Below are 14,164 nucleotides of genomic sequence, written 5' to 3' on the forward strand. Positions count from 1 at the left end.
ACTGCTGCTGACATTCACACCTTCATACGCTCAGCCTTGGCCAACGCGCCCGTGATCTCATGGAGCTGAGGTCACTTCAAAGACTTGGAAACTTCGAAGGAAGTCTCTTCAGCTTCTCCATGAGAGGAATACAGGTTCTTTCCCAGGAGAGCCATCTTCCCGTCTTTCCATGAAATGCACTTTTGGCCATACAGTGGAAAAAAAAAAAAAAACATCAAACACCGGCCCGTTTGTTGAGCTCCCGAAGGGAAGCTTTGGAAAGCCTGCCAAGCGCAGTATATTTTTATATTGCATCCATTATACAAGGTGTCAGAAAAGAATTCTCTCCATGATGGAGAGATATTTATAGTTCATAAGGTTTTATGGCAGACGTTGAGAGTCTAAGGTTACTCTCGCTGAGACTAGTCGGACTGGTGCCTCTGACTTCAGTGAGAGCAGGTCTTTAGAGCGTGCGGGCAACCTTTGTAGAGAAAGAGCCCAGCTGGATGGTGCCACCCGTCCCACCTCTCTGTCTCCTGAGGACCTCCAGGAAGACAAAGGGGAAACTTGCCAAAACTGGAAATGAATTGGGCATGGCGGTAGAGAGCGAGGACCTCCGTAGAAACCAGCGACAGAAAGAAGAAACCAGGACCTCAGTAGAAACCAGTATAGGAACGGGCAGAAAGAGGAGAATATCCCTGGTGGGGATATCCCTGATATTCTTCAGCCCTGATGTGGGCTGAAGTCTGGCTGCAGCTTGCAATAGGCAGGAAGCTAAAGAAACAGGGAATCGTACGACTTTGATAGGAATAAATGTGTGCATTCTGAGTGGAGTAAGAACATTTGATGAAAATCTTTGTCTCGCGCCTTAACGGAAGCTGCGTGGAAGATACCCGGCACAGCTAGTGATGTGTATGGAAGTACTTTCAGATCTGCGTAGCTGTTATCTCTTGCAGATGTTCCTTCCTCCAGAACATTTGCAGAGCCTGAAGAAGTAACTCGCGCTGATCCGGCCGGTGTTTGCATGCCGTCCAGCGGGGAGGGAGCGATCCCGATGAGCCCTTCCCTTCTGCATTTCAGTGCAGATGAAGAGGTCACAGACATTATTTTCAGTCTCCATTAGGTCAGGGACACTTCTAGGAAGCCCCTAGTCACAGTTTCACTGAAAAGATAATTACCTTGTCTTGGAGGAGGCCGTGCAGCTGGGAAAGGTGATGAGCAGAAATGCATCTCTGTCACGTGCTTACCCAAACTGATATTTGAGCTTCATTTGCCTCTTCTTTAGAAAAATAAATACCTTAAAAAGTAGACAAAATCCTTTGGAACTTTTCATGGCATAGCCCATCATCTCCAGGCGTCGAGTTAAAAAAGGCCTGCAAAGTTTGTGGGCAGCGTAGGTCAACCCACTGTCTTATGCAGCTTTATGTTCATAAAAAATTAAAGCCCTAACTATGATATTGATTAAATGTAATTTGGCCATCTTACATATTTACATTTGTGAGAAGTTTAATGGGAGCCAAAAATGGTAATGCAATCACTCTGGAAAGGTTGGCTGTTGCTAAACAGGGAATTTAAGATTGCACATACACGGTTGGTATGTGTGGGAATGACAAGACTGCGATAAAAGGAACCTATGGTCTCTAGTCCGTCTCTCCCGGAACTCTCCAAAGCCCTGCTTAAAACAGACAGTGTGCATATATACATATGTATGTATATATGTGAACTGTTATAGGTGTGCTGTTACATCTCCTACATCAGCATGTCTTAATGAGCATCGCGGAAATGACTCCCGCACTGCACTTCCTATCAGAGCAGATACAGCCTTGTGCTGTGTAGTTTATGACAAAAAGATCATGATAAACAGAAAATTAGAAAAGACCAGATACATCAAAAGTGTTTGAAAAATTACGTGGAAGTGACCAGCAAAGTTAAGATGATGTCAGTTTGGACAGAAAATTACGGAAGAAATGACGGGGGAACAAAAAAGCCTGTGAAAAGCAATGAACGTTGTACTGAGTAAGTTTTATCTGAGCACTGCAGGAAGCTCCAGAGTTGTGAAAGATAATCTGCTCCCTGCAGACCACAGCAGATCGCATCAGGCATATTCTCTTGAAAGGCTGTGCTCTTTTCTTCAAAAAAAAGGAGATTTCCTGGAGGTGCTGTCTGTCAGGGCTGTTTTATTATGTCTCTGTTATTGTAGATCCGGAGGAGACAGGCTAAGGTTGTCTGAGCATTTGATATAATCCGTGGAAAGACGTTGAGTTTATAGATGCTTAGGTGGGTAAGGATGAGAATCTGGCTGGGAATTCCTGAAAGACGGGAAAATTTATAATATAACCTTACAATTTCTATTTTACAAGTCTGGTTATACCCTTGCATTTCGCAACTTGTCTTTTCCACCTCCAGTACCCTTCTGCGCCAGGAGCAATTCTGCGCAGGGGCTCCGTCGCTGGTTTTGATGCAGCAAGAATTGAGCAGCGGGGGAAGAGCCCCATCCCTGAAGTTCCCCGTCCCAGGGCCGAACAACTCTCCCCTCGGGGACGTCCTCGGGGACAGGCGTCCTCCAGGTCTGCAGCCCCAACGTGCGCTTGCTCTAGGCAGCGGTACGGTCCCTGCCTGATCTCCTGGACATACCCTGGGAGAAAGGGGGTTTTAAATACTTGGATGCCAAATCCCAGAGCGTGCCCAGGTGTAGAAAAGGGCAACAAAACAAAAATGAAAAAAAGCCCGACAAAGCAGCAAAAAAAATCCCCACCAAGCATGGATTTTGCATGTAACTTCTGGTTTGCTGACAAACTTTTCAAATAAGTTCAGCGAGGAAGCAGCAAAGCTGCAACACTGATGGGATTGTGCAGCAGCCTGCTCTTGGCTCATCAGTTTGGCAGATTTTCAGAGAAACAATTGAAAAGATCTTTTTTCAACCCAAACTCAGCCACGCAGAAGTGTCTGTAGGACCCATGCAGTTCTGCTGTTTCTATGCTTAACTGCTTACACTTTAGTACTAGAGGAGGCATATTCTCCTATTTCCTTTAGATTATCAGGAGTGCTTGTTATTGGGAGAATATTATGTAAACTTCATTAAACAGGTTGTGTTATAATGTCTGTAAAACAGAGTAGCTCAAGTTCTCAGGGCGTCATATCTTTTTTCCCCAATACAGCTGTTTTACTGGACATACGCTACAGCAACTTGATTTATAGAGAATATTATCCAAAGTTCCATCTTTGAAGTGAATTAATTCACTTCAGTGCTGCCAGTGGCCCTTTCTGAACAGCTGTAAGTCTGTTAAATATCATTACGGCCAGAGGGAGGGGATAGAGCCTCTCTGCTCTGCTCGGGAGAGGCTGCTTGAGAGCTGGGTCTCTCTTTAAAGTGCCTCCCTCACCCTTTGACTGTGGTGAGAATGTTTCCCACTGAAGAGCTGCAGGGTTATCCTTTGGAACTAGGTAAAAATTATTTTATCCCTATTTGAACCGCTTTTAATCTATATAAAGTCTAGCAGCTTGCTTTTTACGGTTTTTTGGTCAAACAAAATGCAGCAACTTTTGTTTATTTTTATGTCTTACTAAAGGTCACTTTCCCACAAAAAAAAGGGGAAGAAAATGCTTTTTTAAAGCTTACAGAGGTTTGGGGGGGGGGGGGGGAACAAGCATTAGAGATAGAAGTTATATATATGCGTATGTATGTAATGCTACACATCTAAGTGCAGATTCTGTTGGAAAACCAGATTTCACAGGTTTTACTTACTTCAGGAGAATCCTTTTGAAGGAATTAATCTGGACTTTGGAAAGGTAGCCCCAAGTGTTTGTTGGCTTGCAAGTTGCGTGTTGTGAGCTCTGGGGACCTGAACCATCCACCTTCGGTAGGCATTTAAGAAACCTAGGTGTCCAGTCCTGGTCTGGATGCTGCCTTACCAGCAGTATATGACAAAACGCTTCTGGTCTTGTAAATACTAAATGTGAAGGTTCAATTTTACATTCATCTGACCCGGAGTTTACCACAATGTTCTTTGTGCGGCCAGCTTGTGCTTGCTGCAAGTGTGCGTGCTGAAGAGGAAAAAGGCAAGTCTCAGGGTCTGGAATGCTCAGGAAATGGAAATTGTCCCTCTGCAAGAATACATCACTAGGCAGTTAAAATTCTTTTAGTAATAAAAGGAAAAAGATGATGATGGGAAAAGGCAACGATGCTGTTTCTCACTAGATAGCAGCCGACGGCGGTCCAAGCGGCACCGCGAGTTCTGCAGCCCAGGCGCTCCTCGCACTGGCTGTCGTTCTCCCAGGCGTTATCGCAGAGGTGTCGAGTAGGACAGATGGTTTCTGAAACAAAGAATCAAAATCATTCTTCTACTGACCTATTCGGTGCAAGAAGCATCGGTACGAGCACTGGGTCTCGGACACCCGTTCTGTGTTTCTGAAGCCAAGCCTGGTGTTGGATCTCTCTGTGCTGGCACGAGGTCCCAGGCAGCGAGACCGTCCTCTGGACCGTCACGGAGCAGAAATGTCCAGCAACCATTTACAGAGCATCCTGTCACATGATTTTCTGTATAGGCATCACATCGCTATCGCTGAAAGGTATTTGGGGCTGAGCCAGCTGAGGATATGAGTTTTGCATCTTACAGATAAGAAATTCTGTTTTCCTGGGGGTGACGGTTCACCAGTGAGGAGCAGGGAAGCCATACAGCTGTCTTGCTTGGAGTGCACGACTGATCTCAGAAATCTACTCCCCTATATTTATAATAAAGAATGTGTTTAAGTGAAGAGAGAGAGAAGAGAGCTGTCAGTAATTAGCTGTTGGCATGCAAAGGGCTGTGGGGTTAGTGGGCTGCTGAGATACCCACCAGGGACGTCTCAGCTGAGCGATGGGAGGAGAGTCACTGCAGCAGCCTTTAGAGGATCTGCAAAAGGAAGAGTCCCGGCAGCAAGGGGCTTTCCCTGAATACTGGGAACGAGTCCAGTCTGCTTGCTCTCTCCAAGGTGAGGAAACGGGCTGCCGAAAGCAGAAGGAATGAACGAGAACGAAGACAGCAGCGCAGCCTGAGCTGCTTGTACTTGAGGTTTTGCTTCTCGCTCGCTCCCTCTCGGGCAGAGCTGCAGCATCCCGGCTGTCGGCAGAGTGCTGGCAACGGCCGAGTCCCTCTTGCGGCTCGTGGGAAAAATCCCGGCAGTGTCAGAGCCTCCTTGGATACCGAAATGAGAGAGAAAGATGAACGTAAAGGACGGGAGAGAGCCAAGAGAGTCAAAACCACCCGCACGGTGGAAGCTTTTGGCTCCACAGAAAAGTCACAATAAGACCCACGGAGGGGTCAGTCTGCTTGTGGCCAAGAAAGCAGCAACTTTCTGCTCGCGGAGGGGAAAGGGCCCTTGCAAGGGGCAGCCGAGCCAGGCGCTGCAACTCGTTACCTGCAGCTTCACTTGACGTTCCCACCCGTGCTCTCCTGGCTGGCAGCCTGATACACACGGTCCTCGCCTTTGAGAGACAGCTCAGCGAGATCGTCCCTCCCCTTGTGCCGCTTCACCCTTTCTCTCTGCAGTCTCAATTGCGGTCATTATTTTCTAATTTGGAGAGGGAATTTGGTGCCAGCAACAGCCCCGTTCACAGCCTGAATCCCATGGTCATGCTTTCAGCGAACCCTGGCACTCTGTTTGCCAATCTAGCCCGGCCGGCACGGACTGTGGTGAGAGATGTCCTCCCTGCCCTCGGCTCCTGGAAGAGGAGGTGATGCTCGTCAGGCTTTGCCCGCACCCCGGGCTGCCCCGCTGCAGCCAGCCCCTCTGCATTTGGGGGCTGTGGCGATGGTGTCCTGGGGACCTGGCCGCTGATGACCATAGGTAATTGCTCATTTACTATCCACTGTCGCATCGCTACCGCAGCACTTTCCAGGGCTGCCGTCCTCAGCCGGGAAAAGCTGACAGTGGAACGTGAGAAAATCTCCTGCCAGCTCCTCTCACCTGTCACATCGGGTGATTTTACTCAGTTAAGGGAAATTAAACCAGGCAAAAACTTCGCCTGCTGGGATGGGGAAGAGGTTGGCACGTTGGCAGCAGAGTTTGGACCCTGGTCCTCCTTTCTAGGGATTGGCAAATATGCAAATAGCTGAGGTGATTTGTGTGGTCTGGAGTGCACTTACTTTTCATGGGTCACCAGAATAATGTAAAAAGATGTTCCTTTTTCTGTCGAGGGTCACGTTCTCTGCCCTGAGTCCCCAAAACTCAGCTGCTGTGTGTGCTTTCAAGCTGGGAGAGGGCTCTGTCACTTCATGGTGTGTTTTCTGGGTATGTTAGAAAGGGGCAGCCATTGTTCAGGGGAAAGCCAGATGCTACGAAACTGGAGCCTCTTGGCATTTAAGCTTCCTTCAGGCCTTTTTACAAGATGTTGTAAAATCGCCTGACAATAGGCTGTGAATATTAATGGTCTCTTAGCCCAAAGGCAGATGGAAAAGGTTGGGGGGTTTGTTATCAGTTTAAGTGGATGGTTTCTTTCATGTGGGAGTGTGTAGCTTCCATAAATAACATACCAGATGTGCTTGAATTCTGTTCTCCTTAAAATGACTTGGGGATCCTCATAAAGAATAGGAATACCTACTGTTACCAGTATTTTATTTCAAGGCTCTTCCAGCAAAAGGTGTCGAAGTGAGTTTGTGAATGCTGGAGCGTAGTAGCCAGGTTGATGCAGAATGGGTGCCACCACCGTCGCATTCAGCCTCGGTCCCGAGGCTCCGAACTCTTCAGATAAAGCCAGGCTTATCTGTAATTCCAAATCCCTCCGCGAAAATGCAGATCCTCCAAAACGTCTCGTTTCGCAAGAAATGCAGTTCATGTTTTGATTTGGAGGGCTGTCGGTCTCGCTGCTGGCTGGAGCCCTGGCTGCGGCGCCGGGCGAGGGCTGCTCCTGGCCCAGGGCTGGGCAGGGATGGTGGCAGGGATGCGGGCTCCTGGCAGACACTGTCTTCGGATGGAGCAAAGGGGAACGAGTGACCTTCTTCGAATGGTCCCGAGCAGCGAGCGTCTGAGCCCGGTGCTGACGCCACAGCAGTCCTGAAGGTAAGCCTTAAACCCAGCTGAGCCTTTGGTCTGTCCGTCTGTCCTCTCTGTGCCCAAGAACAGTACGTTGATGCATTTAAAAGGATGTTTCCGAGCCACCACGGAAAGAAATGCCAGAAGGACGATAAACACATCTAAGCAGAGCTGTATGGTGCAATGCAGAATGAAAGGCACGATGCAGAGAAGTGAGTTAGTCGCTGATATTGGGAGGGATTTGGACTCAGCCGGAGCCTAAGAATATAGTTGAAATAAGTCTTGCACAGGTGCAAGGCTAGAGTAGCAGTATGAAATTCTTCCAAAGCAGATGAATTTAGTTTTATGAGAAACATGGTCGTTACTTGGGTGTGACTGAACTTCTCTAAAAAGTCTAAGTGTTCCTCCGCAAAGCTGCTTAAAAATATGGATGGGTTTCTTTTTTAAAATTTAACTAAAATGATATCTATCTTCTCATATCACAGCCCTGCCACTTCAAATGTCATGGGTTTCCTTGAATGTTTGAAGGTTAGGCTGTATCTGGGAAGGATTATACAAGTTGGTGGCGATTTTATCATAGGACCCTTACAGTTGGTTTTGGTTAGCTTGGGCACCGCATAGGTAAGTAGACAGACAATTGCTAAAGGTAAGGAGCATGAATTTAAACTATTGCAATGCTTTAAAACCTGCAGTGATCACTGCCTAGAGGGAGCACAGAGCTAGAAAAGTGAGGTGATAGCTGAAGTCTGAATAGAAATGTATTGGAGTGGTGTGCGTGTGTTTTTAGAGATGTTTCTCGTCGGGGCTGAGATGCACCAGAAGAACTGCCTGGGGATGCTGGTGATGCTGCATCACACTGCACAAGTAGTGCTCATTTCTCTGTGAGTTATTTGGGAAACAAGCAGAAAACAAACCAGATATTTTCCAGTTATATTGCATATATATTTTTCCCCTAATCAACCTCTGATTCCTGCCTACCTTTAATTTAGTGGGGATGTGAATTATCTGAAGATTGATGGTTTTAAATGAGCACAGATTATCTGGAAAGATGTGTTATATGCGTGAAAGTTTGGTACAATACTCTCTTATCTGTTCCTAACTCACTCTTAAAAACTGAAAAGCAAACGTGTGTATTTTACAAACAGATTAACTGAAAGCAAGTTTTAACAGAAGTCCCATAAGAAGTTTCATATTGAATTTATTTGCATTTACATGGCACTTCAGTAACGTACAAATAAAACTAAGGATAGGAGGAAGCCTTTCTTGGGGAGCAGGTTTCCAGGAGCTCCTCGACGTCTGCTGTGCATGACCTTGGAAATCAAGTATAGGTGGAGCCTGTGGGTGAGATTCGAGGCGACCCATACTTGGTTTCAAGGGTCTGCAGGGCTTCTACGGAGGGGACCGAGCAGAGCACCGTGCGCGCTCCAGCTGCCGTGTTAGTCCTCTGCTGTGTTACCGCAATGCCAAAAAATGTCCTCTGCTGTGTTACCGCAATGCAAACGTGAGTGCTCGAAATACCAGCCTTTCATTCGCATTGACTCGGGAGTATTCCTGGACGCTGCCTTTTTTTTGTTGTTTTGAAAAAGCATCCAGTGCAGGTGAAAAGTTGCATTTCCCAGGTGATATGAACTATAGGACTAACCTGGACACAGAAACGGCATCTGAGTAACCTCCACAGTCTCATGCAGTCCTGCCTCCATTCACCTCTCCCCTCCACAGCTGAGGTTTTGAGCAATCTGCAGCAGACATATCCACAACCCCAAACATCTATGGGTGATTGTGCACCTGCAGTTGCATTCCCAAGCACTGATAAGGCTGTTTGTGGTTGTTTCGTACCTTGCTGTTGAGCCACGTGCACCTTTGCGCTCTTTTCTTCCCTGGGATTGTCATGTAAAAAAATGTGCAGTGTTCAAGTCCAAGTGAGGATCACGGTCTCTCAGGTTGGATTTGAATTAGGGAGTTTGGACAGGCCGAAGACTTCAGCCAGAATGACATATTTTGACTGGATTCCCTACGAGAAGTGTGAAGGATCAGGGAGTTTTGCAGGGCTTCAGTGGGAAATGGTAACTTGGCCCTTTCCGTGCTCAAACCCGGTCCTGGTTTCCTTGAAAGAATTTCAGACCTTTCAGTGACCTTGAACTGAGTTTTGAGTTTGTCGGGACATAGGAGCCCAAGAAAGCTCTAGGCGGGATTGATGTTGTAGCAAAAGTAGTTGACGCAAGGCAGTGATTTCAGGAATACGTGGTCCGTGGGCTAGATTCGGGTCTTGGCTGCATCAGCCGGTGGCGAAGCAGGTCTGGGTTTCTGCCCCTGAAACCTGCCCCCGCTCCGGCAGCTCTGCCTTTGGCCCCTAATGCACCATTCCTTGGGGGAAAGGAGAAGAGGAGAGCGTTTGTAATTTGGAATGGCGTATGGCACGCATGCCTAAAAATCTTTCGCGTAAGCCACGCGCACTGAGCGAGGGAATGCCTGCAGCCATCACACCTTTCTGAAATACTAACGCATTGTTTCAGAGATGCCTGACAACCTCCAGGGAATAATACATAATCTTTCCTCCGAGGGCCCGCGAGGACCGGTTCCAGCACAGCTGATCCTAGTTAGCTCACAGCTTCAGGAGGTTCAGGTTTGATTTAGGGACCAACCTTTACCGCTCTTTGTTCGTGACACCTGGCTGGTGGTGACAGCTGATTCATAGCTGCCTGGCAGAGGCAAAATAAATCTCATGCTTCTGTGCTGGAAGGTTGGCTACAATTTCAAGGTATCCTTTGTCCAAGGATCTTAGAACTCAGGATGGCCAAACAGCCCCAAATTGATGATGGCAAAATAGTTAACCTCAGCCTCCCCCCCTTTTCAAAACAAGGATGGGCTGCTAGCATCACAGAGCCACTTTCCTGCCGTAATTGGCAATTAATGCCCTTGGAGTGCAATGGCAATTAATGCTCTGAAGTGCTAACAGCAGCAGGGGACAGGAGCGTGCTCTGCTGTTAGAGTGATTCAGGTTTAGGAGAAACTATGGGGAATGAACACCGAGCCTCCCAGCCCATGTCCTGGCCAGCGAAGGACTTTCCCCTGTTGTGAGCTTTCACGCTCTGTTTCAAGCTGCTGTTAAAAAAATAAGACTAATAAAAAACCTCTTAAAATATGCTAGACTTCAGCTGTACCCAGCACATACCCAGCAAAGCGACAGAGCCCTTCAAGCTCAGTGACCAACTCCTCTCCGTCAGAGCTGGTGAAACCTGACAGCGAAGCCTTTTGAAAAGCCCGCGGCTGATTTGTGGCTTTGCTCTGCGTTGGATGATGTCGAGTCCTGGTGTGGGCCCAGAAGAAGGTGAGGTTTTCAGCTGAAGGCACCTTTGTGATGTCTGGTTGCCTAGTTGGTTGGGTTTTGCATTCATTTGCCTCTGAAACATAAGGCGCGAGACCCCGTGCGCAAAGCGCACTCAGAACAAACAGCTGCTCAATTCCTTTCAAACTGCAGCTGCTGTTTTCTGTAGACATTCATTCGAGGTAAACATACTTCATATCACCCAAATTGGCTTTGTTCCTTGGTGTTTAAGATGGCTTTCCCTCTCCCCTTCTGGTTTCCATCTAATCCTTCATAAGGTCATAACCTGGATTTATGGCCTCAGACGGTCTCCTCCACAGTGACAAATCGATCTCACAGGCATAGCTTTAAAGTGTTGCTGTGTGAGAAGCTGAGCAAGAGGCTTATTAAACTGCAAAATGTTATGAGGATGAGCAGGACTAAGAGAGACAAATTTTGGATCATAAACTTCTCCCTGAAAGCTCTTAGCAGGCTCCTTGCGTTGTGGAAGGACCTTCAAAGAGATGAGCCTTTCTTACTCCTCTTCCCTTGCCTAGCTTGGCATGACAGATGGTTCATTGCATCCAGCTGGCCTTTTAGCTTCTAAACCATCAGGTTTTCAAATTCTTAAGCCTTCTCTAAGTTTTACAAAATCCCCACAGGGTCACATTTCCTAATTCCCCCTCTGCTCTCCATAACATGTCAGTAAGTATTTCTTTGAAATACTGCATTGCTCAACCAATGTGTCTAACCACCGATACTGTTCATGGAAATAAAACCCGTGTGATAATGGTTATAGGAGCAACGGACGGAGCAGGCGCAAGAATTTTCTCTTGTATTTGTGAGCGTTGCTCACGGCACTTAGAATCACTTTTCTTATAACATGTAAAACAGGGTCCGTCGTGTCACCTGGTAGTGAGCTGGCCTCTGGCTTGAAAGCACTTTGCAGTAGGGCCGGATCCATCTTGCCGGATCTTTGGTGAAAATAGGAAAGCCTGTAACTGATGAACAGTTACTTTCCAGAACTGGTTTAAAAAACTCTTCCTCTTACAGTTGTGACAGTGACACACCTTTCTTCAAACAGATACTGCGTTTAGGCAGTTATGGTACCTGAAAATCTAATTAAAATTTATGGCGTTACGGAATTCATACTTTTAACACCTGTAGGGTGAAAATCCATCGTCAGAGAGAAGGTGAGGGAACCACTGGGTAGCCCTCCTACTACCCACCTGGTAACCTGTCGTACTCAAAGCGTTTGGAATGAACTGTGGGTCTTCTAATGCTGGCAGGTTGCGGCAATGAGAGGATTAAGCACATGGAAACCCTTGGGGATTTCGTTAAGCTCTAGCAGGTCTTAGGATTTCTGAAAAGTAAAACAAAACTTGCACGGTCTGGTGTTTCAGAAGGAGTTGGGGAACTCTGAGCCAGACAGGACTGAATTAGAAGAGGCTGGGGGAATTAAACAGTGGGTCTCTTTGATCACATCAGCCTTGTTTTGATCACTGTCCTTCTCTAACTCTGTTCTTGGCTGGTAACACATTTAATTCTTTATGACTCGACAGGTTTGGGCGCTACCCACAGACACCTTTTATTATTGTTGTGGCAGGAGTGTTCTAGGTCCTGTTTTATACTGAATAAAGAGCATCACTGCGAGGGATGCTTCTGCAAAGAGCTTTTTCCGCCGGCATGGAAAGCGCTGCCGGCAGAGAGCGGTGGATGCCCGGGGCACGGCGGTGGCTCTGCCCATCCCTGTCCCCGTCCCTGTCCCCATCCCCGTCCCCGCTGGCTGCTGCAGTCACACCTGCGGCGAGCACAGCGTGTGCGAGCACTGCTGTCCCGCATCGTGCCGCCCCAGTGACTCCATATCCACCTTTCTTTGCGTCTAAAGCGAAATTCCACGTGGCGCTCGCGGGAGCGCCTCGCTCCGCGTACGCTCGTTCAACGGAGCGCGATGGCGGCTACGTGTCGTTGGACACAGCAGCTCCCCAGCCGTGGGGAGCGGGACGGGGATGCTCGGTACCCACGGGCACCCTCACCCCGCCGGCGAGAGCAGCCCGAGCAGCACCGTTCTCAGGCGGCTGCGTGGATGGTAGCCGGGCGCTCGGCGCTACTTTGCGGTCCCCGGTTTGCGAACCGCTCATTTCAAAAGTAATGCGATAGCTCACCTCGGTACCGTTTATTTTTTTTCTTTCAGCGGGACATGGTAATAACGTGTGCAAGGGTCCCCGGGTGGCCAGCTGCCTGCAGGCTGCCTCTCTGCAGCATCCTGAAGTAAAGCCGGACCGGCTGCCTTTCGGGGGGCTGTGCGCGGGGTCTCTCGTGTGTGCCTGACCCAGCCTTGCTCCCCGTGGCTTGCCAAAGGATTCCCTCTGCCTCTGGCTGTGGAGGCGACGGAGCTCGAGTCGGGCTCAAAGCTAAGAGGAGATGGAAATGGGGCTGGCTCCCGACAGACAGCGAGCTCTGTCGGCTCTGGGTGAGCAAGAGAAAACCAAGATTTATCTGCAGTAGCAGAAGGAAATGTACAGAGTACAGTACGGCTGAAGCATGTGTTTTTGGCAAAGCTACAGCTCGTTATTCTTCCATCCAGGCCAAATGCCTTAAAACAGCATTTGTCTCCATTTTTCTACTTTCTTTTAAGAAGGAAATGCGTCTTTACAGAGCAAAAAAAGTAGCTTCTTAAGCACAAATACATTTTTAGAGTGCCTCGCTTAGTGCCAAATGTCCAGAATTTGCCAACAACTGATAAATCTTTCTGAAACCTCCCCATATCTTTCACATGTCTAACTGAAGCTTGGCATTTCCTAATTTGGGGTTGATTTTGATCTGTAACTGAAAATAATAGAACGGCCTAACGTCGATGCGGCGCAAGGTCTCCTTACCGCCTCGCTGCCGCGCTCTGTTCCCTGTGCCGTGCCGTAAGCAGAAGATGTTTCAGAGGCTGTGGCAGGGACCGATGTTCCTAGCTGAGCATTCGCTATTTCTCCCAGGGTCTGAGGATGCACGGTCTGCACGGGAGCAGGGATTTGCAGCCCGGCTACAGGAGAGGCTCCCCATCTGCCGGGCCAGGACCCGCTGCCCACGCTTTCCCGAAAAGCTGGTGCTTGTGGGCTATTGTCTGCAGGTTTGGGAGATTTCAGTCTGTTAGACTGGGGTCACGCAGGCAGCCGATATGTTGTACACAGGGAGCCTTGGCAACTTAACGCGGTCTGGGTTTTTGGACTAATTAAAGTAGCTATCGTGTATGTTGGTGAGGTGTGACGATGCTTGAATGGAAAGCATCTCCAGCACCTATTAATAGCTTCCAGGTGGACTTTGGGGAGGGTGCTGCTGGGAGTTAGAGGGGAAGTACAGGTTGCGGCTCATTTGGGTCCCCAGTTGTTCAATCCCTCGGAGCTGAACTGAGGAGCGGAGGCAGCCCGTGTTTAGGTAACAGGGAAAACAAGGGGGGGTGGCGATTCCTCTCTTTTCACCTGGTGATTAGTTATTCCCTCTTTTTAAAAGGTAATTTGAGAAAGGTGCTCTGTGTTCCTTAAAGTCCTGGCCCACGCCCGGCTGAGGGGAAATCTCTGGTTTTGGTAGGGTAACATGATTTATTCCGGACTTGAGTTACAAAAATGAGTAGAAAATGTGTACTCTGTGGATGTTTTAGTTTTTACAACCTTTTAGTTTAGTGTTCTCTGGGTGAATACCCTTCAGGCAACTTGTGCGGGTTTATTTGAAGGAATTTTAGTGGAAAGGTACAATAATTCTGCCACTCTGATTTAAGACAAGAAAGTAAAACTTCTAAACCAACAGACTTTTAATGTAAAAAAATTTTGTCTTCTCGTTTTCATGAACAAGATAGCCATTACAGAGCGAGTCATCGTGTTG

The 14,164-nt window shown here is 48.0% G+C and overlaps 1 protein-coding gene across 3 annotated transcripts in view; it reads left to right on the top strand.

Moving 5' to 3' along the window:
• The window catches only part of MEGF6 (multiple EGF like domains 6), a 117,116-nt gene that overhangs the window by 35,930 nt on the left and 67,022 nt on the right, over positions 1 to 14,164 (top strand). The window lies entirely within an intron of this gene.

The sequence above is a fragment of the Harpia harpyja genome, chromosome 7 (assembly GCF_026419915.1).
Source record: "Harpia harpyja isolate bHarHar1 chromosome 7, bHarHar1 primary haplotype, whole genome shotgun sequence".
In the NCBI taxonomy this organism is placed as follows: Eukaryota; Metazoa; Chordata; class Aves; order Accipitriformes; family Accipitridae; genus Harpia; species Harpia harpyja.